Here is a 26,881-nt window from a genome sequence, read left to right on the forward strand (position 1 = left end):
TTATTTTACTACAACCATTCGTATAAGTAACAATACCAACTGTTTTTGACCCTATTGTGGGCAATAGAAAGTATACTTCATGCCAAAAGAGCCTAACATCCTCTTATTTGCTCCACTGGGAAGAGTTATTTCCATTATAGTCATGAGCTTTTTCACCCATGGAAATGGGAATTGCACTAAAACATTGGAATTGATCTTTTTTTCAGTGTGTGTTGCCTAACAGAAGGGATATCATCCTAAAATTTCGAGAAACAAGTGGCTCACAAAAAGCTGAAAACTTAAATTAAAACCTTCAAATTAGAAGAGAGTACGAACAGAAACTTTGGAATAGAATAGAGCAAGATCATGAAAGGAGAAAGACCATTAAATTAAACTAGAGAATTGGTTAGAACTGATAAGCATCTTTACATTTAATTACTAATTAGCATTTAAAATCTGTAACGAAGTGCGTGGTAATAAAGTATATCTAAGAAATGTTTTTACTAATCATGAAAAAACAAACGTTCTCTTTGTCTTCATACGTACTGTAGTTTGAAATACAATTACAATATTTATTGTGAAATTATGGATTCTATCTTGTGGAAATGGTGTCCCTACTTTACAAAAACTTACAAGATTACACCATTACTATTAACATAAAATCAAATAAGTGTATATTGTGATGTCGTGGCGATCAGAAAAGTGTATCGTCTGTCGTCGTCGTTGCCACCGCTATAATCTATACAGTGGTTCTCAAACTTTCCGATAACGTGGACACCCTGTTCATTCGGAAAGTGATCTCCTGACCCCCTTGCAATGCTATCTGAAATTTCATATGGCATTAAAAGTTATACTAATTAGAATTACCACTGACAAAAAAAAAAAAAAAAATGCAGTAAATAATTTATTCTAAAGGTACATGATTGTTTCCTAGTGAAAGAAATTTCAGTTGAAAATACAGTAACTTTCAACATTGAAAATCATTTTTTTAAAAGGAAGTTCACTTGATAAACAATGTTCTCAAATGTGGGGGGGGGGGGGCACTAATGTGAGGAATGAAATACTTTTTTTTTTCATAATTGCATTGAAATCTGGAATACGTTCTGTCACCATCAATCTCAGGTCCGATTTCCACATTAAGACAATTTCGCCTTAAAGTTTTAATACTGCAAAGACCAAAGAAGTTCTGCTCACATAAGTAAGTGGTAGGGAGAGGCATCAGTTGCAATGCCTTTTTAGACAATTCTTCATACTCACAGTGCACACGCAAACAACAGCTATAAAGTTCATATTCTTTGAAAACGTCTTTCCATGAAGTATCGCAGGATAGTTTTGTTAGCTTTTCTTGAGAGGTTCATACCTTGTATGTCATGGATTTCTACCTTAGTGAAAGGATTATCAATTCAACCATTACCAAGTTGTGGAACAGGGAAATATTCTCGAAAACTTGAAGCTAATGCTTTCAAATGTCTTACAAGTGATTTGTACATTTCAACAGAGTTTTTCAGCTGAAGAATGAATGAAATCCTTGAGCACTGAAAACGATGAATAGTTATTGTTTTGTATTCCAAGTGCCCACAGCTGCCGTTTCTTAATCTTAAAAATACTTCTTGCATAACAACTGTTAATTCCATTTTATTACAACACATTTCAATTTTGGGGGGTTGCGGACATCCTAGCTAGGTCCCGCGGACCCCACTTTGAGAAATACTGATCTATAATTTAAAATATTTTCCTGGTTATAGAATATTAAAGGAACTTCATTTCTTGCAAATTCAAAAATAAATAAATAAATAAATAAATAAATAAATAATAAACAGTTAAATTAGTATTACTTTGTAATATTAATTACTTTACTCTGTAATATTTTTAATGAAGAATATGCTTAAAGACAATGAAGAATATTAAAAAATGTAGAAAGTGAGCCAAATAGTGTCTACAAAACGATATTACGTGAATAAATGATTGTTTTCAAGACTCTCCATAAGCTGAATAAATTTCTGTGTTCAACGATTACGATGCCATAAGCTGCGCGTTCAAATGTCTGGTGTATAAGAAAACGTTTAGAAACGTTATTTATTTATTTAATAAGCATTTTCTAGATCGTACCAGGCTCACTTTCTATGTTTTTGATATTTTCCATTGTCTTTAAGTTATTCACTAAATTAAAAATAAAGTGAGGGTGAGATTTCGTGAAGAGCCTTAATGCTCATGATTAATTCAGTAGTTGTAATTAGGAACAGATACACAAAAGTAGAAGGTACAGGTACGTTCTCAAGTAGGATCAGGCTCAACGACAGTACGACTTTAGACTTCCACTAGCTCAGTATTATAATAGCTGATGTGCATTAAGATAATATACGTGATTTTCTGTGAACATATCATCCAAAAAGAAGAATATAACAGATAATAAATGAGAAATCGTAAAATTTGAATTTCAGTCCGATGGAACACTCTTATTGATATAATTGCGTTATCTGGTATGGGGGATTAAATACGTTGATTCAACAGGAAGGGTACAAAAAGCTATATTGTAGTTCACAGAAAATTTGATTAAAATTTAATAGTATAGCTAATATTGAAACTATATGAGACAAGATTTATTGCTTAAAGTGGAGTGTGGATCATTAGGTAGGTTTTATACAAGGTTTGATACACTGGAACACTTATGTAGAGGGTGTTTCAAAACAACACCGACAACGTTTGGGAGGTGGTTCCTGATACGAAGATAAGACAAAAAGTATAGACCAACCTGGGTGCACAAATGCTTCCTTTTGGAGCTACAGGTTGTCCAAAACATGAAAAAATGAACTTTAAAGGTCCATAGCTCCAAAACTATGGAACCTACCGTTGTCGGATCCAGCCTTCAATTAGAAACTAATATGTGCGGTATCCAAAATTGCATGTTTCAGAACCCTAAGGTACTCACGCAACAATTTTTATAGAGAAAGTTTGGTTATGGGTATACAGTATAATTTGAAGTACTCACCAACTACCGATATAAAAATTGTTGCGGAAGTACCGCAGGATTCTGTAACATAGATATTGTGATAGGACACATACTAGTTCTTAAGAGAAGAGTTGATCCGACTACGACAGGCCCCATAGTTTTGTTGGAGCTATGGACCTCTAAAATTCATTTTTTCCATGTTTTCGGCAGCCTATACCTCCAAAAGGAAGTATTTGTGCATACTGGTTGGTCTATAATTTTTGTCTTATCTTGATGTCAACAATCACCTCCCAAACGTTGTCAGGGTTGTTTTCAAACACCCTGTATAAAGCACGAGTTAGCCGCCTAGCTATGAAGGATTACAATAATTCTCCCTTTCAAGAATGAAGTTAGACATTACAAAGTACAAACAACAGGCTATAAGATGACACTACTCAGTGATTTATTTGTGAATTTTGTAGAAGGGGGGAATGTCTATGCAAGATTTGTGTTCCGTATACCAGAACAACTTTAAAGTCGGGTTGGGACAACGTTATTTTTAAACCTACCTATTTTAAAATATGCTAGTAGTTTGAAAGGCGGTCCCCAAGTTCATAATTTTTTTCACCTTGGAAAAAAAATTATAATAAATACAGGTAGGTACGTTAGATTAGATTTGGTTAGGTAGATTAGATTACATGCGTTACTTGCCTTGCCTTACCTACTACTGAGGACAAGTGTGCAGCACCCAGTAAGAGCCATATAATTACATTTCAATCTGCACAACTTGTAACAAGTGTCATACTCCTACGTAAAACAGTTTTGTAATGACAAATAGTTCTTTAGTCTTGAGCAGAACAGTGATAGGTGCACATACACTTGAACCTGATTTTATTAAATAGAAGTTGAAAGACGGTACCGGTACTAGGTGCCATTCCTTATTTCATAAATGAGTTCTGACTATATTTGTACTTAATAAAATTAGATTCAGGGATGTGTGACCCTAGCACTGTTCTGCTGAAAGTAAACTTCTGGTAGATAAAACATACTGGTATTAAAACGAATCCAGAATTGAACAAAGACTGTAATCTGGTCTCCGAAGAATCATGAGCACATATTTAATAGTTACCAATATGATGCTATCTAGGGAAAAAATACTTTACCTTTTCTTTCACTTTTACTCTCAAAATTGAAACCGTCATTGTAGCCTACAATATTTACAGTTTTTGCAACAAAATTACAAGAAAGGATTGACTGCCGATTTCACCTTGAGTTAAGCTGAGGCATGACTTATGGCGTGTTATCTAACACTGTCTTTAGAAAATAACAATACTTTCACAGCGTACCTCAGTTTGAATAGTAAAGCAATACGAGGTTAGTTTACATTGGACACCGTCTTTTTTCAGTTGGTTTGTCGGTAGCAGCATGATGTCCACTTTTTATCCAGCTGAAGGCATACTTTTCTGCATTGAAAGAAGTAATGTCTAGTCCATTAACGTTTATGGAAAGAAGGGATTCGAGGGTTTTTACAGATAAACGGTTTGTAGCGTCAGTATGCTGTAAGTCCAAGCTGGAAAAGCCTCTCTTACACTCTGCAGAAGGAACTGGAAGCAATTCTATGAACAGTTCTTCGGGAAGCAATGCTATAAACAAGACCAACATAACTCGCGACAAAACATATTGAAAAAGTAAAGAATCACTACTAAAACATTAAGTTGAATCATTGTACTTCAAAACAGATTATAGCTTATGAAAGGGGGAATATATCTTCCCAGGCTGGAAAGACTGAATTAAACCCAGAGACAGGGAAGTCAAAATTTAGAAGGGGGAAAATTCCCAGGCTTCCTTGGCTACAAATAAATCCCTGACACTACTTACACTACATTTTTAATTTTCACAATTTATATCGAGACGAGATAGAGTCCGAGACAAAGATTGACACAAGTATCTGTTGACTGGGACAAGACTGAGATCGAGATGGCAATTTTCAACTTGAGACGATATCGAGACAGCTATTTGTTAATCAACACGAGACTAAGACTCTATGAAGTGTCGTCTCGATACAATCCCTAATCTCAAATATCTTGTAGCAAGATGAGAAAATCTGTACGTATCGAGAAAGTGTGAAATTCTTTCTGAAATTAGATTAAAGTAAATTTAAATATAAGTGATATTTAAACTGAAACTGAACTAAAATTTAAATGTTCCGAATAGAAGTCACATTAAAATATTTTCAGGATTAGGAATATCAGTGGCTGTAACATGTTTTTATACTCATAGTTTAAATGCTTAAGGAAAATGATATTTCAGGATCGATATTTCACGAGCAACAGAGTAAGAAACTCCGTTTCCCAAAGCTAAGAACCTCTATAAAATAACACGTGGACTTGTTGCATCTTCCCATAAATATTTAAAAGAACATTGTCGTAACAACTTTCATTATTTATTTAGATAGAAACTGATCTCGATAGCCTGCTCATTGTTTATAAAACATTTTTTGAAACTTTTTACAAGCGTATTCAAAACAAATCCACTGTAGAAAAAATATTTAGAAATATCAAATACTCTGAACGCTTATATAATTTCTTATTCCGTCGAAAGAAAATTAAAAACATGGAAAGTTTTCTGCAATCTAGAAATTAGTGTTACATATTGTCTTTTTTCCATTTATTTCATTATCACCATTTATTCTCATCATTTCCTTCAGCATAAAAGACAAAATCGTGGGACCAAACTAAAAAAAAAAACTTTTAAGATTTATTGTTTATTTTCCTTCGTGTTATTCATTGTTTGCATCTTTCGCGATTACATTTTGCTATTTTACACTAATGATAATAGGTAAACGTCTAATTTCGCATCATCTCCAATTTCACAGTACTTCATTAAATTCTTATTACTGAATGCTGAGAACCCGTATTACATGATGCGAAGGAATATTTTTCTTTCCTGTCATCTCAAGAATTTCTAAGAAAGTAGAGAAAATATAAAAAGTGGTGTGATTTTTTTTTTGGTATGTTAGGACCTGAAATGGAGCTCCCCGTTTTATCATGTATTTGTAGCATTGATTTTAGAGTATAGTGTAAGGCTCCCTTACGGTCACATGTAAGCATCTTCTATAAACACATGCTTCATTCACAATCACGTGCTATTGTGTATAAACACTGTCACCAGCAGACGATGGAAGGAGAACACCAGGAAGTCACAAAGTTGGTTCAGAAGGGAAACAAAGATGGACGACCCTCTCCTCACGTACCACCCCTTCAAAGGACACTCATAAGAGGACCACAAGTGAACAAGAGCATTAGTCTACAGCTGATCATTAACCTACCAATACCTCTCTCCGGGAGACCGCAATGGGCTATGGAGATTCCTGGTCTATGAGACTGCAATGAGTGAAAGAGATATCATACAATTACCTTTCTCCTGGGGCTGCAGTGAGCTAGGGAGAAATCCTGTAACTATTTCCTGAGGCAGTGGACAATGGAGACTTCTTATAATCATCTACCCCGAAGGATAAAATAAGCAAAAGGGTTCCTATCGTAACCTAACACTAATTGAATCTATATTTTCGAAGCCATTACTGTGTGCTGAGGATACACTGTACTTTGAAAACATTTTTTATATTACAAAGAAACTTTGTAAATTATTATAGAGATTATTTCAATAATAAACAGGTGAAATGTTTACTTCTGGCCTGTTTCATTAGACTCTACCAAAAACATTGCAATTTTAAATCATTTGTGTGTAAAAATAGAGAAAGGATAGCGAGAATTATATTCACAACAATAGTTCAAAATTCTTTAGAGGCTAAATTTTGGTAAGTTTTTTGAAGTTCCGATAAGAGTAAAAGCAGGTAGAGAGTTTTGGCGATAAAAAGTTTTTCCACAAACACGTTGCCAAACATAACATATACTATTGTTGGATTTTTGTTGTAGAAGTATAAACTCTATAAACACTTGTACATATTCTAAATTATTATTATTAGGACATTTTGCAGTATTGCTACGTGAAGCCAGGTAGTCTGTGGAAGCCAAGTGGCGATCATTGCATACTTAGTTTGTCAGACTTCAAATGAAATGAAATGAAATCTATAACGTCCCAAGATTATGTCCTTAAGGCTAAGGGAGACGGATGATTAAGGCAAATGAATGATGATAGAAGAATTGGTGGAATGAGAATGTGGAAGAAAACGAGGATATCCATAGAAAACCCAGGCACACGATATTGTCCATCACAAACCTACTTGGCCGGAAATCGAACATTGAACCTCACGTATCAGAGGTAAGCGCTCTATAACTGAGCCACTCATTTTCTCCTATAAGACTTCAAATAACTCTTGGATTTACAGTGTAGCTCTTATACCTAAGCCCAGTGGCGTATTTAGGATTTTGTTTCGGGAAGGCTATGCACAACACGAGGAAGCAGGAGGCAATTGCCCAATGATGATACAAAAATTTAGCGGTGAATCTAACCTTTTATTCTATTTGTAAAAGAAAAAGGAAGCATCCCATTCTCCTACCTAATTTCCCGGGCTACTTACCCCGTATTGATTTTCTTTAATTCAAATATTTACCTTTCTTTATTACTAAACGATGTAAATATTCCTTTGCTATAATAACTAAAGTCCCGTTATGTTGATATCCGTGGAAGTTGGTGTGGAATACCTCTTTTGCTTATCAGCTTCTCTTCGGTTTGGTGTTACTGACGACGATCGACTTGAATCACAACTAACAACGGTCGAAAGTATGATAGGAGAAACGAAAGAAAGTAACAACTAAGAAAAAGAGACAGAATCAGTGCTAACTAGGCTCAGTTCCTAGTTCCCATTAGGCTAACTAGACCCATGCCTAGAACGCAAAATTTTTGAAGGGCGCAAAATTTTAAAACTAAATAATATTTTAATGTTTTTCTTGTACGAAAAAGTTAAAAAGTCAAGAGCAAAGATAATTTTTATATTTGATAGAAGCGTAGTGAACTTTAAATGTATGTAGTAATAAGTAGGAAAATAAAAAATGCTCATCTACTTTAACTCGCAAGGGACGTATGCGAACCGTGACAGCAAGATATCATGAAAGTTGTTACCCTGGCTATTTGTGGATCGCTAATTACCGTAGTGATACTTATTCGGTGCGGAAATGCCTCTTCTATTCGCTACGAATAATACATATACCAAACAGTGACCGAGTGAGGCTGTGCCTAGTTATATCCAAAAACGCCGAAAAAAGGCAGAAAATGAAAAATGAATGCAGGTAGCCTGATACCTATGGAAGGGAGACATTTGACCAGTGCTGGGTAAAATAGGTAAGCAAACCTATTTAAAATACAAATACAAAATAGTATCACAAAATGTATTTAAAATATAAAATAGTTTTCAGAAGTGTATTTAAAATACAAAATACGTATTTCAAATACATTTGCAAAATAGGAAATAGGTATCACTATTTTTTTTTTTACATAATCTGCAAAATATTTGTTGACTATGGTTCATATAATAGTTTATACATCAAACACATCCATTTTCTTTCCACTAAGCAACATCAAACACTTTCATTAGGTCTACATTAAACACGATTCTTTCATTTAAGAAAATGATTATTCGTTTTCAGCAACAATTTTTCTCCAACATTTTGTCACTCATACTTATTCTGTGGGCTCTTATTATGAGACCCTCAAATAAGAAAAGTCGCTCAACAGCTGCTGAACTTGGCACACATGTATTGAACTTTTAAAATAATTTGAGAACAAGCCGGTACTTCTTCAGTACACACAGTGAAGTATCTGAATCCTCAAGGTACTGGAGACACTAACTGACGTGAGAAGCATTGGTGGACGCACATGTATTCGCCTTGTGAACATTGGTTTCCGATTCGAACAAATAATATTGTTCATCATTAAGATAATCTGCTTTCTCATTTGATGGTACAGTTTTGTCAGTTGAGTGTTTTTGACGAATAGTGATGAGCAAATGCAAGACCAAGACCAAGACCAGGGTGGTCATGGTCTTGGTCTTGCACATCCAGTCTTGGTCTTGGTCTTGCACTGGAATCCTTGGTCATGGTCTTGGTCTTGCACACCCAGTCTTGCAAGTATTGCTTTTAAGAAATCTTATGCTTTTCATATGTAAATTTTACTCTGGATATAAGGGATAATAAATTCTACAATGCGCCAATAGTAATGAAAATACAATGTATGTTTCTAAATGTAATATAGTTTACGTTTGTTTAAGTATGATTTTAGTGTACAATATTGGTGATGACCTTTATTTTTTTAACGGGTACACACGCTTCACTACTTATAAGACATCCCTTGTTAGAAGTGCTCCAAATCTACGTAGTAATGATACAGCACGTTTATCTTCCTCTGCCACCATGGACTCCTCGACCGTTCAATATACCGCGTTGGGCCCGCCAAGTTAAGAATGAAGGGGTAGTGAAACAAGTAATTATTGGGGGCGCCGGGCTCCTAAATGCGGCACTGAACAGAAGAGCAGAATAAACGAAAGAAAAGAAAGAAAAAGAACGAAGTTCTTACATGGAATTAAATTTGACAAATACAGTAGCCTATTATTTCTGAACAAAGAGCATAAGAAAAAGGAAAGTCAATGAAATTCTTAGAGATGGTAAGAAGGATTATTGTTGTACGTTGAATGCGAAAAACTAACAAATTTATATTTTGAGAGGCTTGAGCCCTATAACCTTCCTAAATACGCCACTGTGTAAGCCTACACGTAGTCTATTTACAGCAGTCTAGTCTCTTTAAGTATGACATTTTAGAGTTCTGTGAAGTGAAGGAAATGCAGATATTTATGTCAGAGAATTTGTTCATTTCTTTCATGATCTGCCCTGTAGGTTAGGTATTGTTTTTATGAGTTCTGCATTGTTTATTTCATTAATAGTACATAATTCTCTTGTACGTCTTACTGCTCAATGTGTACTTCGTTAAGCTAATTATTTTTGAGTAATTTATCTTGTGTAGCTACATTTTGATTAAACTAGCTAATTGCACGATAAGTCAAGAATTATGTTCAGTTAACAATAAAGAGTAATAAAAGTTTATGATACAGAAAATATCGAATTGTTTACACATGTATAGGTCTCCCAGATATTAAAACTAAAAAAAAAAAAGAAACTATGAAAATTTACACGAAAACTGGGACATTATGAATCTTACATTATATTCATAGTTACGCACTTTCTATTTGCTTAAATATTAGAGTTAATCAAATGGTAGGTAAACACTTACCAAATGTAAGTGACAGAGAGTAGATTATTCATACTAGCTGAGTATCGATGAGTAAATAAAACCGGTAGTTTTTAAATATCGTATAAATAATATTTACTTACGTGTTGTAGAAAAACTGAGACATTTGGAGATTTGAACAATTTTTGGGGGAGATAGAAGATACAAATCCGGAAATATCCGGTAAAACCAAGATATATATATGAACTCCATACCTGTAATAAATTCATTACTAATTGTATTATATATACCGTATATAACGATAATATATCGCAAAATGACTAACAAAAAGATAATGTTGCGAAATTAGAGAATCCTACGTGGTAAAGTTTGTACGTTCCAGGTTCCTACGCAGAAATGAAAGTTATTATTTTCTTCTTATTTTCTCGGAGTAGTTCCCACCAGGAGATCAGAACGGGGATTATTTTAATTATGAAATGTTTTACTCCAGGAGGAATCATCAGTATATTTAATCTCCTCTTTCGTCTTCCTGGGAAAAAGATAATGCGGTAGTATTCCCACTTCCTTTCCACATTTTCATGCCGTTGATCACCTTGTAGTTCATCCATCTTTTAGGACAGTTTTCCCTCCTAAGGTGAAGAAGGTGCCCTGACCACCATTCATACGCCCTCTGAGGAGGTCGTTGACATCTGGTAGAGGTTGACTCCTTATCCCAGGAGTCAGTCGGTCCTCGCATACATTAGCCGCCTAAGACATTGCCCGCGAGAAGGTGTAGGTTGGGATTTTCCTTCGTTTAGGATGAGATCCAAAGGCATTCCTCAAATCTCCAAATCTCCAGTACTAGGCAAACAATATAGCTGTGCTTTTGTGGGTTTAAACTTTTAATTATTTCAATATTACTCAACGTTCATACGTTTTGCAAGGATAGTTTACACTTAGAAATAAATGTTTTCAAGTGTTACACTCAGTAATCTTTTTTCTACTTTAACATTTCTTTCGTTTAAATTGAAAGGGATCTCAGTCACAGTTTGTACTTTTGTTATGCTTTGCTACTGTTATTGTATCACAAAATACGTGTATAGAATGTTATGTCGGTCACAATCTATTGGATAAAAGTAAAAACACAGTTGACAGTTAATTTTTCTTGCTTTGTGCTACGCTTTATTCCCTTAAAGGCAGACTGCTACGTGCAGGCCACAAATCGATTGGCTCAATCACAGGCGGGGGAAAAAATGGTTCAGTGCCAAACGAAAAATCTAGCGATACACATGGAATGAGGAAAAAAGAAGGTTTTGCAGGTTTTAATCAACCAAATACTAATGTTAATGAGAATTGACGGGTAGTTGTAAACTGTTGGTATAGTCTTGATTACCAATAAACATTTGTCCTACTCTAGCCAACATCATTATAAACTGCAAAAAATAAAGGTTTTGAAGCGAATACAGAGGGTAATACTGGGACAAAGAGGAAGAAAATCAATGTTTTCCTTTCAATTGTGAAAATTCATGGTTACGGTTCTTTGTTTTTTTGAAGTTTAATCAACCGTTTTATTAAAGCAGTCCACAGCTGGTGTCGCAACAAGATTGTTTTGTTAACAAATTCATTTTTTGTATTCTCAATGTAGCCCATATGAGTGTGGTTCGATAATTAAGGTATACAGAACAAGTTTGCTTAAATCATTTATTAAATTCTCTCTTTTAGATAACAAGACAAACCATACAATTCTGTTTGATGATAAATACAGCTAGTGGTATATAGTAACGTGTGGTTGAACATATGTTCAACCACGTACTATAACGATTACTTCATATTAAATGGGCAGTCATTGATATTATCTTATATAAACAACAATCTTTACTGCCCTGTTGTCTGGTGCATTACGTATTCTTAAGGGTTTGATAATTTGATCATGTAATTCAGACAGTAAAGTTTATCAAGATCTTTGAAGTATTGGATAGTAATAATCAGAAATAAGAATTAAATCAGACATTTCAAGAAGGTAAATTACTAGTGTTCCTGGGAATACTATCTATGATTTTTATATCAGTTTTTAATACTCGATAATGACTACATTTGCATTTGTCTTAGAAATATATGGTCTGTATATTTACTGTGTTATTGTAATTGAGGATTGTGATCTTTGAGCATGTTATATATCTGCAAACAATCTCTATTTCTGAGTTAACCCCTGCCTGTAGGAAACACGTTATTATTCATGGCACCTCCAATTTGAAATAACTTTCAATCACATTATTTTATTCGCTGAGGAACACTTATCAACACAGCATATCTATAACAAAAAAGCACAATTTTAATATATTGCCGACTTTGAAATTAGGATATATTTTCTTGGTCGTGAATATTGAACTCGCCAGAAATTGAAAAAGAGACTATTTATTTCTTTATGACACTAGTGTTTACATTTTGTTGCAACGGAGAGGGACTAAATCTCACGTGGGATACAAAGTATTTCTGCTTCTTGTCAGGGATCGAACACGGGATTCTAGCATAAAAGCATTAAAGGTTTGATTGTAGATATTTCTAATTAATAGTTTGAGATCCGCACTCTATTGTTCATTGAAAATCTTCCATATTGATATAATAGGCATGTTTGTTTGTCGTGATTTCCCGTGAATTCGGTCTCCTCTAAGCGTATTATTCAATAGCGTGTAGTTCAAAGAGAAATGGGAAATAACCTAAAACAAGAAATAAATAACTAATTTTAGAGACAATGTTTCTGAATAATTATCAGATTCTGTTTCAACATATGATACAAATTTTATTCCTAAGGCAGACAACTTGCTTTTACTCCCAACTAAGATTAAAGAAATATACTGTTATAATTTTTCCATATTTTTCATGGAACGTCTGTAAAGTGTTGCACGCTGATTTCAACTCAAGTTTACAGGTAGATTCTACATATAAAATAAAGTGACCCATATTTTTCGCTTCTGCGGAGAAATAGTTTGAAGGGACCTTAGCCCCTTCTGAAGTAAGGGAAGATGGGGCAAGATGATACAGTTGTTTTTTATCACGTGGTGAAAGTACTATTCATCGCAAATCGTAGCTTTTTATACCGACATAAATATTGGTGTTTCTAGTAAAAACGAACGAGATGACATTGATGTTCTCTCAGTGGTTGCCGAGGAATATTTCTTCTTAATGACTAGGTTAAAAGTATCATCTCACCCCACATACCGGGGCAAGATGATATTATTACTGGGGCAAGTTGATACAATATTAATGCTTTCCTTACGTATAAATAGTAGATAATTTTGTAATCTAAAAGTACATGTAAATCTATATCGAACATTTTAAAACTATACTAGTGATAAACACAAATGTTACACTGAGATATCTCAACGATGCAGATAAAAAAAGCTAGATCAATACTACATTTTTTTATTTGAAAATGGAAACATGAAAAGGATTAGTCTACTCATAGTCTATATTTAGATTATTCTCCTAATCTTATAACTTTAAAATAATAATGTTTCGTGCGTTAATAATAATTCTAATGAAAAATGAATTACCTAATTCTGAAGTAATATATAATGTAAATGATAACTATAAAACTAAAATAAAAAAAAAATAAATGGGAGGTGAAACTTGAGGTGTGTTGAATTCCTACCACAATATGTTCACCACTTATAGATATCACTCATCATTACAGATAAAAGAACTAACACCTTTATAATTTGTACAGTTCTCATGAAACTACTGTTTGCAGTCACAGCACTCAATCCAATCACTGGACGACGGATCGACATATTTTTCTGAACATATTGGGCAGTAATATTCAGGTTTGGATGCTAATGACTTCTTGATACAATGCGTACCCCCTCTTTGCTAACATCCCCAAATATGTCGCACATTTTCGTCAAGGTCTGGGCCCCTTCCACATGCTTTTTCACAGACAAGAATGCATACGTCTTCCGCAAATTTACGCCTAGTATATTCATAGATAGTTTCATCGGCACCCCACATATTCCTCTGTATGCAGAGGAAAATGTGCGGTGCAGATGAAACTGCACATACTAGCCGTAAACTTGCGAAAGACGTATGCCTTCTTATATATATATATATATATATATATATATATATATATATATATATATATATATATATATATATATATATATATATAGGATGTTTCAAAACAACACCGACGTTTGGAAGATGATTTCTGACACCAAGATAAGACGAAAAGTAGAGACCAACCTGGGTATACTAATGCTTCCTTTCGGAGTTATAGGCTTCCGAAAACATGAAAAATGAACTTTAAAGGTCCATAGCTCCAAACCTATGAGACCTACCGTAGTCGGGTCAAGACTTTACTTAGGAACTAATATGTGTTCTATCCAAATATATACATTTCAGAATTCTAAGGTACTCGCGCAACAATTTTTATACAGGCAGTTTGGTTACCGGCATATAATTTGAAGTAGTCACCAACTACCTCTATAAGAATCGTTGCGGAAGTACTTCAGATTTTTGCAGTTGTAATTGAATGAATTCTTAGTTCTTAGATTTAAGTTCCCCGAGTATAGACATTTTAGAACCCAATGAAGAAATGAGTGCAATACTAATGGACAACTATTTACCATTGAGCAAGCATTTATAGCTTATTACTTGATTCTCTGTACTGTATTTCAGATTTAGCATGTAAAAAGGTTTTGGCGTGTAATAAAATTATGTATTTACCAGCGTTTTATTTGAGAGGTATCGGAAAATCCTAGAAATACAATCCATCTATAATCATAGTTTAGTATCGAAATGGATATTTTCGCAATAGAAAAGAGTTAATCACCGTCTTTGTATATAACAGAAAGGTTCTCTTTCGATCTTGCGTACAGTTACAGCTCAATAATGAATACCATCGACAACTCGACGTTTCTCTTTGTGTCTGTTAGATTATCAAGAGCACAATCTATTAGGGACTACATATTGAATTACTAGAAACTCTGTGGAGCTGACGACAGAGACCATATCGCTTCTGCACTTAATTCTATCTGTAAAGAGAATGGTTCAATAGGCTTTCGAAATTCAACACCTGAGCTTACTTTTCGGAAACTATATTAGTAGCTAAAACACTGAACTCTCTTTTGTTCTAGTACTTCCATAGCTTTGGCCCAGACTTATAATTCATTTTGATACGCTCTCCTCTCGTGCATCGAAATGGCGAAAGAAAATCAATGCTTAATTTAAAATGTTTAGAGTAATAATAATAAATTGGGTCTTAGGAACATCGAATGTATTATAAATTAGGAAATCAACATTTGTATGAAAGTTAGTCATTTTGTTATCGTAAAAATGAAGGTTTATTTCGTGCGCTGCGTAATCCAAATTCCTCGTTTCTTGTAGTGATCATGGATTCAAAATGTAATAAAAATACTTTAAATGAGCACATTCAAAACCAGATACCAACTTAGGCAACTGTCGAAGTTACAACATTTTAAAAATATAATTGTTACTATTTTCCCTCTACATTGCTTTTCATTATCATACTAGTTTTCGATACTGAAAACATGTTTATTAATTCATGTGTACATAAGAGAATAAAATAACAATAATAATGCTTTCTTGTGCTGTCGAAAATGAGATACAAAACTTACAAATTACAATAATGTTTAAATTTGTTTCATAGTTTGCTACGCAAAGATGAAATAAAAAAAAAAAGAACGCTGGTGTGTACCTATATTTCAAGGAGAATTTTTGTTACAATCTTACTATGTAACAAAATAAAGTAGAAAAGAGAGACAGATGAAATCTTTTTCTATTTGTATAGTCTACCTGAAAATGAGAGCCTATCATCATAGTTACTCTACTATTACATCTGACTTGTTGCAAGCGAGAACCTTCAATGCATCATTGTCTTCAACTAACCTCTTCGCCTTCAATTATAACTTTCCTGTTTCAATACGGTCCATCAACTATAACCTCTTTCGTTTTCTCCGTATTTTCTTCCCGCCATACCCTCTAACACATCCTTCATAATACATTTCCTTCTCAGCAAATGTCTCAACAATTTTCTTTTGCTCTTTTCACTTATATCTAAAATTGTCCTTTTTCTCCCCCACTATTTCTAACACCTTCTCATTCGTTTTCCGTTTGACCCACCTAATTCTCTTTATTTTTCTTCATACCCATATTTCGAAAACTTCTAATATTTTTAATCGCTTTTGCGTAATATCCATGCATCTGGCCCGTATAATGCAATACGCGATATAAAGCCTTTTGTATGTCTTTTTGTTAACTCCTTATTCAAAGACCAACAAAATATACCGTTCTCCGTCCGGAACACTTTTTCGCCATTAATATCTTTGAGATCATTTGCCAGCAGTAATAATACTACACACGTATCAGAAAATAGTCACCAGTTCTACTTTCACCTTTCCTACTTCTATATTTGATACCATTCACTTCGTTCCAATCATCACAGCTTTTGTCTTTCTAACATTAATTTTCATCCCGTATTTTTTACAGCTCTTCCTCAAGTTTTTTCCTACCATCTCATTAATCTTCTTTTCGGATTCCTCAAGAAGCGCCATATCATCTACAAACCGTGTATACTTAATCATTTTACCTTCCACCAAAATACTGTCTTTATTATGTAGGCTCTTTTTCAGTATCTCTTTTACATAGTTATTAAATAAAGTCAGCTGCAGGCAGCAATCCTGTCGAACCACCTTTCCAATCATACTCTCCTCTGTCATTTCGTTCCCTACTCTAACACTTATTTCTTGGTTGATATATAGATTTCTTGAGATCTCGATCTTTCTATTACAATCCAACCTTCTTTAGAACACCCATCAACAATTTCCAGTTTACCTGGCCAATACTTTTTTCTAGATCAATAAATAAAACATACATCTCGTTTTTTCATAAACCTCTCACCGATTGCTCTTTAAAATAATACAAATGTTCGAAAAATTCTTTTCTAACTACTTTCTATAATTTTATGTTATAAATGTTAATGTTACTCAACATATTTTTCTATGTCACTAGAATAGATAATTGACGTTTGTGGTTTGTGGTTCATAGAATACAATTACTTCACCTAAAAGAAAGGGAAAAGTCTTTTCTGCTATTTATTTATAAAATTTGAATGAAACAGGATTAGTATTATAATCAATTAAAAGAATCCTAGTCCATAAACAAAAGCGATACTCAACACACACGAACTTTAAACAAAATTACGGATCGAATTAACTTTTTAATTAATCTCACATTGATTCTTAAATCCGAGAGCAAACTTTTCTCCCCTTCATTTAGCGTGTATTGACCTCAGTTGTTTAAGACGACGACTTTTGCGTTTATAGATGTTAAAGGACAAAAGCCTCAAGGGAAAACGTGACCTCATTTATAACGTGGTGTCGATGGGGAACAATAGCCTTGTGTTAAAACTTTTTCACACCAATTGACGCTCAACTGCCTCTCAGAAGTTAAGAAGAAAACTTTGGATGATACTGAGGAAAAGAAGGCAATTAAGAACATAAAAGATTACTTGAAATCTAAGCTCTTATTTTTTTCTTTTAAAAGCTGAAGAAGCTACTTATTCTTACAACTGAAACTTCTTTTAAAATTTTCAACTTCCATAGTTTCATAAAATCTTTGAAAGTTGCTCAAATCCTTTACTATACCATAAAAACGATAATGTTAATATAATGACAAGAGATGCATATGGTTATCATGCATCGATTCCTGAGATACAATATTACTCGAATTATGTGAACTCCAGTCATCCGGGGAAGCGGTGCATGGGGTCCTTGGTTCGATCCAACCTTGCGACAAGAGAACCTTGTGGTGGACAAACACTGTGCGCGTGGGTTTTCTCGAGGTTCTCCCGTTTCCTCCCACTTACTTCATTCCACCATTTTTTCATTTATCATCGTCACCGTGACCTTTAGCCTAGACGCCATAACTGTGGGACGTAAAACTTAAGGATTTCATTCTCTTTTTCCAGTCATCCGGAAAAGGGGTTTGGCGTAGTGGTAGAATGTCTATTTCGGGTGTATGGGGTCCCTGATTTGATCCTAGCTCGCATCAAGTAGGCTTGTAAGTTTTCAAGCGTTTTTCCGTCCTCCCACTTTCTTTTTTCAATTATTTTGTTAATTTTCATCATCACCGTCTCCTTTAGCCTACACAGACGGGACGCAAAACCGAAACATTAAATTTTATTTTTCCAATCATACAGATGGCCAAATATCTAGATCGGTGACAGGTAATAAAAAGAATACATTTAATTACTTACTGAAGAACGTACTGAACGTATTAGTACGTGGAAAATTTTTTTTTTTTTGAAATTTCTATATAAATCCAGGTTAAGATTTTTGTTTAATTGAAATTTTGTAAGTTTATATTTGGATAACTCTAAATCGGCATCTCATCAATTTCAGACAGATTGTATTTTTCTAATCAATAATTTTAAAAGGTCCAAAGAATTCACTTTTACCTTAGAAACTGAAACTGAAATTTTAAGTGAAAAACAGGTAGTGTTGAATATTCTTATCACATATGGTAGATGTAAATTCGAAAAATGACACTGCTTTTATTCTTATGAAAGGCTCAAATATTCGGATTGAGTTCAGAACGCATTAGTCCGGATAATTTGATTTTCATTATACTGTAAAAATACCAAATTGTAGTTTTTGATAACAACCAAAATCTAATATTTGCAGAACAATAATATAATGGTATTATATTAACAATGCTATTTATAAACTGTATAATAAATTATCTTATGTTTATCACAAGACCGAATGAATAGATAAAAATAAATTGCAGTTTAATAGAAATTATTACTATAATGTTAAATGTCTTCAATAAGAGAAGCAAAATTTCTGATCAGCTCGCGTCAATCATTATAGTTTTCTACGTCTTCATATTTTTCAGAATTAATTAATAGGTTAAAGAAAATTAATGATAAATGAAAATAAAATATGATAATACATGCAGTGCTACACTAATAGTGAGATATCTTCAAAGAACAAATAAATACGATCTTTTATACTATAAGACCCTTAGGATCAAGATCCAGGAGTGCCAATCCATCCCAAAGGATGTGACGCCAATCTCCCAAAATTAACAAACTATCCCCCTCACATTTAATTTTACACCTCTTTCTATAACAACACGTGAGATCATTGGTGAAAAAATACTCAAGTCTCACATTGCAATCACACAAACTTTAAATGTAGTTTGTTTCAAGGTAAAATTGACAATTAATCTTTGCACACTTCAGGTACAGGGACAAAAATCACAGGCGGTATTACATAAACTTTCTACTTATCACAACCACTCACAGCTAGCGATTGTTTGGTATCTGGTGGTTGCAGACCGAGCCGAGTGAGGAGGTGGCAGTCCCGTGAGGGAGAGGGTAGCAGTGTTTTCATTTCTAAAAGGTAGTTCTGTTTTCCTGCTTGCAAACTTATTTCTTCATTCCTATATAAATAAGTATTAAGTTTTTTTTTTCCATTATGTGTGTGTTTGAAGATTATTACCTACCCGTAGTGGGAAAAAATTTGGGTAGATTTCAAAGAACAAATAAATACAATGCTCTATACTATAAGACCACGTTCTTGAGGATCAGGACCCAGGGGTGCCAATCCGCCCCAAAGGATGTGACGGCAATCCCAAAATTCTGAGGAGAGGAAGGAGTTTGATTATATTTGTTATATGATTCTGTGTTTAATCGAAAAAAATCAGATTGCAAGGCTGAAAAGCATTCCTTAAAATTGTTACGGTTATGGCGGCGGGAGTAGGGAGAAGGGGGAGCAGGAAGGTATAATAATGAAGTAATTGACTGAGTAGTAGTTTTTATATCTTTTCGTTCCTGCATGAAATGAGGTAATTCTAATTATTTTATATTAAACCCCCAAATTTTAATAACACCGTTGGCGTCATGTTCCCCCCTTGTGGGCACACCTGTCAAGACCATTCCCATAAAAAATCAGGCAAAGATCTTAGAAACGGAACTTTCATAAGAGTGGTAGGAATATAACTTAAGAGCTCACTAGAGGCCAAAGGGTTAGCGTTTGTGTATTCCGTTTGGATTACTCAGATCTCACGTTAGACTATAATTACAAAACTCATATGTCCTTGATACTAAAAAGAAATAAAATTCAAAACGCAAAAAATAACATAAATTTAATTTTATCCTTTGTAAAATTACGAATTTTGAAGAAATTCTCTGTGATTTTGTGCTGCCTAGGGTCGAACTAGGAAGCCATCATGTGAGAGACGAACGCTATACTACAGGTCACTGTATTCCCTTGATGTGTTTCTTTAGAATTAAAGTAACTTGTTAATTCAGTGGAAGAAATGCATGTTTCGTTGTCGATATACTTGTTTAAATGTTTTGTTTCCCATTGATTTTGTGCTTGTTTATGATAATGAAACGAATTACTAATCCAATTTCAAGAAAATATTCCTACATTTCTTCTATATTATCGGCGTATTCAAGAATTGTCAATGAAGTCATAAATATAAATAAAATGATTTAAATTTTCATATGATGTTGAAGCCTATCACCCAAATTCACCGTAGTCTGACGAAAGTAACACTGAAACCATACTTGAATCTTAATGATATACTGTATATAATGTGATAACCAGAACTTGTTGAGTATATCTAAACTTAATGGTACTCTTTAGTTTTGGTAATTACAGGAAACAAAGAGGCCTATCTGTCTTTCGCTGAGGCAGATATTATGGAGACGAACTCGTACATATAATTGTATTGTATATGCAAATGGTTAAAATGTATATACATATTTAAATGCTAATCTTTCATTATCATAATGTAGCTTGATGTATATATTTTGAGATACATTTTTAATTCGGTATTAAATACGTTCAAAAAGTTACTAATTTAGTCATGTGCGGAATTTCGTTCCGCGGAGTAGAGATGAAGTAGAACTGCTATAATAACTAATACTATTTTCCTTTTGATATCATAATATATTAGAATATTAAGTAAGAGTGTTTATTTATTTTCAACATATTTTCTACACATATTAATGAAATAATTGCATCACATATAACTCAAATAATAAAGTACTTGCATACTTCAAATATCGAACATTGGTATCAATTTTAATAAGAAATTAACAGGCCTCAAAATGACAAATACCTAGTACATAAACACTTCTGAATTACAAATGCTTGAAACGTAATGAGAATTAAAATATGTTGAATAAACTAAAAATTTCAAGCAGCATAAGCTTTCAAATTTCTTGATCATGAGACATGTTATGAAAAAACAAAAGTAATTTATTACTTGGCTATTCACAAGTCTCTATATTCTTACACTGCAAACATAAAACCTAATATTTATCAGGTTCAAATAGGTATTTAGAGTCCTTCTGAACACAAATCTTTCATGTTATACTTCCCTTATGCAACCCGCACAAAAATTTTTTACACTGCACAAAATACTTGGTCTTTCCAGTTTTCTTCATTATATAGAAAACACAACGTCTAGAATGTGAAACTGGAAACTGAGCAAAATTTTGCAGTGGAAAAATGGCTCAATTGTTTTCGGGAAAGGGAGAACGTGAAGCTTTGAAAAAGATAACCTTGTATTGTCCCACACAGATTTTTCTCCGCAAAAGGCATCAATCATAAATTAAACATGAAATTCTTTTTCAATATTTCGTAAAAGAAAACAATTATATTATGTTGTAGAACAAAGAAAATGTAAAGGACAGTTATACAAAGATTCCATTCAAGATTCCATTCAAAATTAAAGAAATTATTCATGAAAATATATTAATGAAGAAGAAAATTCCACTTGCCGGTTAATGCCGGCCGGGAGCACATCCTGCTTTTGCCTTATCTTTTCTAATATTGTTACTATCTTAAAGATCGGAGTTATAATCTCGTCTTGCTAGTTATTATGACGCCACCTGTATGAAATTATTCACAAATGTCAATTGTAGAAAACTTTCTAGTGATATTCTTCGCAGTATATGTATTAGAAGATCGGAAAACTTTCTATACACATGCAATAGTTGATTAGAAGGATATTTAAATTTTTCTAAGGAAATAGTTATTGCTTTCAATCAACAATCTAGATTTTGACATGTGAAACAGGAAGATCTTAAGAAGTCTTCCAAGATCCAAGGGTAAAGTAAAAAAGAAACTTCTTAGCGTTACTTGTTACAATCAATTATCAAGATATGCCCTGTGTTACTACACCAATTTTATTAAGAATTTTCCCGACAAGAGAAATAGCTCAATGGCCAGGGGTAAAACGAGGAGGAACACGGGAGGACGCCGTTACCCCACTTCCAAAAGATATCTATTTCGTCCCTCCACTTCCTAAAAAAAATACAATGTGGAAAGATAGGCACGGGGGACGGCGTAAGGCCATCTGTCCCCCTACCTTTACAGATCCACTTTTGTCCCTATCGACGACGCCTAAGAAAACTAAAATGAGTGTAAAAAGCAAAACAATCTCGTAAATTGTATCCAAAACCTCACAGTCAGGATTAAGTTTTGGTCTCATGGTGGATAACAATTTCTCAAAAGACCGTTTATTAACATAAGACTTAGATCAAAGGCAAAAACAGTTTATCCTTCATGACAATATGACGGAGAAAGAAAGGTTAATATGTTATCCAACACCGAAAAATTTAAGTTACATGCTTCTCTTGATATGTCTTTACATGTTTGTCTTAAAATTAAGTGCGTTTTTGACTCTACAGATATAATAAAATAGAACATTAAAGATGAAGAGATAATTAGCATAGAATAACTTAAGGAACTGCGATTGAAGTAACTATTGCAGAGAATATAACCAGAAGCTTGTAATTTATAAAACAAATGTTGTACAGTGATACACACATATTCATAAAATCTCTTATACCCTTATAGTCAGAATCACAAGGAGATATTAAAGCAAGTCTGTGGGAAAGCTCCAGATCATTTTCGTCGAGCCTTTGTCGATCAATTAAATTACCGTATTGTACTAAATGAAGACAATATAATTATCAATGAATGAGATATGTTGAATCGACAATCTAGTATTTAAATCAAGTTCCGATAAATTGAAATTATTTCTCAACATTATGAGCTTACAATGATGCATGGAAGATCATTAAGTTCATACAAGCCGATACAGTCTCTGACAGAAACCTTATTTTTGAAGTGGATATAATCACAGCTATCTCTACTAGAAGATCGTGATCTTCGAGCTGCCAACGCAGCATTGCTTCAGTTGAGAAGGTAAAGAGGAACAAAAATTATGGATTTGTTCCGTTCCTAATGAGGGGGAGAGTGGCGTCTAGTAACAGTTTCCACTTTGCCCATGGATTGTATGTAGTTGAGTCTAGCAGCAGGTTGTCATGTAACCTAGTCATTATACTGGAAGAAGTTGAAAGCTGCCGCCGATATTTATAGTTCTGTTGGGCTGCCTGGCGTTCACTTGTGTTGTGTAGGGTATTATTATTATTATTATTATTATTATTATTATTATTATTATTATTATTATTATTATTATTATTATTATTAGGAATAATGGCGTACTTTCATCAGTATTCTTAATTTTTCTTGATGTATTGTTTCTTAAGTGGTAAAATTGACTTCTTTCTCTCTCATTGTTTTACGGACTTATGTTGTCTAACGGTTATACAGGGCGTTTCGAAACAACACCGACAACGTTTGAGAGGTGATTCCTGATACCAAGATAAGACGAAAAGTATAGACCAACTTGGGTGCACAAATGCTTCCTTTCGGAGTTATAGGCTTCCGAAAACATGAGAAAAATGAACTTTAAAGGTCCATAGCTCAATTACTATGGGACCTACCGTTGTCGGGTCAAGACTTCACTTAGGAACTAATGTGTACTATCCTAAAATACATGTTTTGGAATCCTACGGCGCTCACGCAACACTTTGTATGGAGGCAGTTAGGCTACGGGCATATAATTGGAAGTATTCACCAACTGCCTCTATAAAAATTGTTTTGGAAGTACCGCAGGATTCTGAAAGTTGGATATTTGGATAGGACACATACTAGTTCCTAAGTGAAGTCTTGATCCGACTAAGGTAGATCCCATGGTTTTGGAGCTATGGACCTTTAAAGTTCATTTTTTCATGTTTTCGGCAGCCTATAACTCCAAAAGGAAGCACTTGTGCATCCAGGTTGCTCTATACTTTTCGTCATATCTTAGTGTCAGGAATCACCTGCCAAACGTTGCCGCTGTTATTTTGAAACATCGTGTATATGTAGATGGTTGATTACTTGTGGTGTGGTATAGATGTAGAATTTAAGTTTGGAGAATAATATGATATTTAATCTTCTAGTTACTATTCTTTTGGTATCTGTTAGAATGTTTTTCTTGATTTCAAGAAGATTTCACATACTGGCATTGGTGACAATGATTATTGTAGCCCACCTGAGTATGTAGTGGGCGGTGGGTTCAATTAATTTTTTGGCGAAGGTTTCAATACAACAAATGTTTCGTTTCTTTTTTTAAGGGTATTCTCTGTGTTTGTTGCATCTTGTTTATTAAACTTGTTTTATCTGGACTAGATTTTGATGTGTTGAAAGATTGGTGTACCAAAACAGGTATTTGCTTATTCTTAAATGCACTGACGATGACGAGGTCCTGTGCGGTGTCTATAAACTTCAGAGGAGGTACATTTTCATTAGATGAGAATTTAGAGTTCCTTTCAGCACGAAAGCTATATGAGACCTGGACCTACAGCTTATCGTGCGATCGAACCACATGAGCTGCCGCTGGGAATCGAACTCGGGTCGCCAAAGACGAGTATGCTAACCAATAGTTACTAGGGAGCTCGAGAGATCGTAAAGAAGTTGTCACTTTTCTGCATATAAGAACCACATCTATCGAAATGGTAGGACTTTTAAATTTTTAGTTATTTTGCAGTATTTGCAGAAGTTCCAACATGCATGCATATTTATTAGTAATCTGGTTATTTTGATTGGATACACAAAAGAGTTTAGTGAGTTCTTTGATTTGTTTGTGATGACGTAGGTAAAATTAATGAATTATATTGTACTTGTAGTATTAATTCCATAACACTGAGGTTGAGTAAGACTGTCCTATAATGCGGGTAAGGTTCGTTTCTTTCTTCAATGGAGGACTTAAAGTTTTTCCTTCTGATTCCAAGAAAATAGCTAGAAATGAAATGAAATATTTGAGTTTTACGTCCCACGATTATGCCGGTTAGGCTAAAGGAGACGGTGATGATGAGTAATAAATGAAATGGTGGAATGAAGAAAATGGGAGGAAACGGGAGAACCCAGAGAAAACCCACGCACACAGTATTTGTCCACCACAAAGTTCACGTGGCCTGGGCTGGGATCGAACCCGGAACCCCAAGCACCAAAGGTGAACGCTGTACCACTGAGCCACCGCGGCCCTCACTTACGAAACTAAGTAATATCTTCTGTCTGTTTGAATTTTATATTCAAGAATTGATTATTCAGAATTTCGATTATTAATGGGATGCTCGCTAGCATCTTGACCAGGAAGTTTCTGGTGATTGAAATTGTAGATACATTTTCGGAGTGTTATAGAATGGAGGGTAGTTTTGATGGTTTTTAACCTGTCTTCTGTTTTTGTAATACTTGTTGTGCGGTGACAGATGAAATTAATTACAGTATATGCTAGAAATAATGAAATATTGAGCTGTTTCTTCTATATCTTCTAATTTTGCTTTTAAATTTCGTTTCTTATACAGCTGTCAAAATTGATGCACTGCTGAACTGATTCTACGTAGCTTTATTACTAGTAGAGGATTTTTGTTCTGTAGAGGGATGATTTATCTGGATTTGGCTCATAACGTTCTTCTTCTTCTTCTTCTTCTTTTGTTTTTACTGACTTTTATTAATTAGAATCTGTTCGAGTAGCCAGGTGTAATGTAGCCAGGTGTTATGTATAGGTCTGTTGTTCTTCTAGTGTGAATATAACATATTGAATAAAATATTGCGCATGGAGAAGTTCATACGAATCGCTAATTTGAAACGCGCAATCTGAAGTTATAATGTAATCAATGTATTAAATATATGCTTATATTTGTATCACTAAACATGTTAAAGTAACTTACCCATCAATGTCCAACCTAAATGAATATATTAAGAAATTTGGACAGCATAGTATATTTCTTTAAAGATATGTTCAAACGATATGAAAGAATTTTAGGAAATGTGGAACCTAAGATGGTTGAAAAACAGCATTTAAAAATAATACTAAATTTCTCGTCACTCGAGTTGGAGATGCGAAAATCAACACATAAAATGTTAATTATTAATTAAAAATGTTTGAGCGTTTCCCAAAGATCAATTCCAAGGTGTGACAAACATGGAGATAATACTCAAAATTAGAGACGTGATATTCGGATATGAAGACTAGCTTAAAATAAACAATACGTGTTTTTGCGTTTTCCAAAAAATTTAATTCATAAAGGTGAACTGGACTTCGGCGGATCTTGGAACTCGAGCGAATAATAACACTACTACTACTATTATTATTATTATTACTACTACTAATAATAATAATAATACGCAAATGAGTAGGCTAGCGGTTAGTGTTCTTACTTCACAAATTTTATCAGTAATATGGTCTGTGGTCTGATGACATTTCTCAAATGTTTATGAGATGATGAATGTATTTAAATTATGTTCTAGATTATATTAAATTTTTGTAGGTTATCTGATAATAATATCTAATGATATTTGTATATTACTATGATAGAGAGTCATTTGGAACTCAACACGGAATTTTCCAGTTACCTATGGTCAT

General features: G+C 33.9%; 1 protein-coding gene across 1 annotated transcript in view; it reads right to left on the reverse strand.

The window, feature by feature from the left end:
- Positions 1-26,881, reverse strand: part of Trpm (transient receptor potential cation channel, subfamily M) — a 179,584-nt gene that overhangs the window by 143,903 nt on the left and 8,800 nt on the right. The window lies entirely within an intron of this gene.

This window comes from Thermobia domestica, chromosome 2 (assembly GCF_964235325.1).
Source record: "Thermobia domestica chromosome 2, izTheDome1.hap1.1, whole genome shotgun sequence".
Classification (NCBI taxonomy): domain Eukaryota; kingdom Metazoa; phylum Arthropoda; class Insecta; order Zygentoma; family Lepismatidae; genus Thermobia; species Thermobia domestica.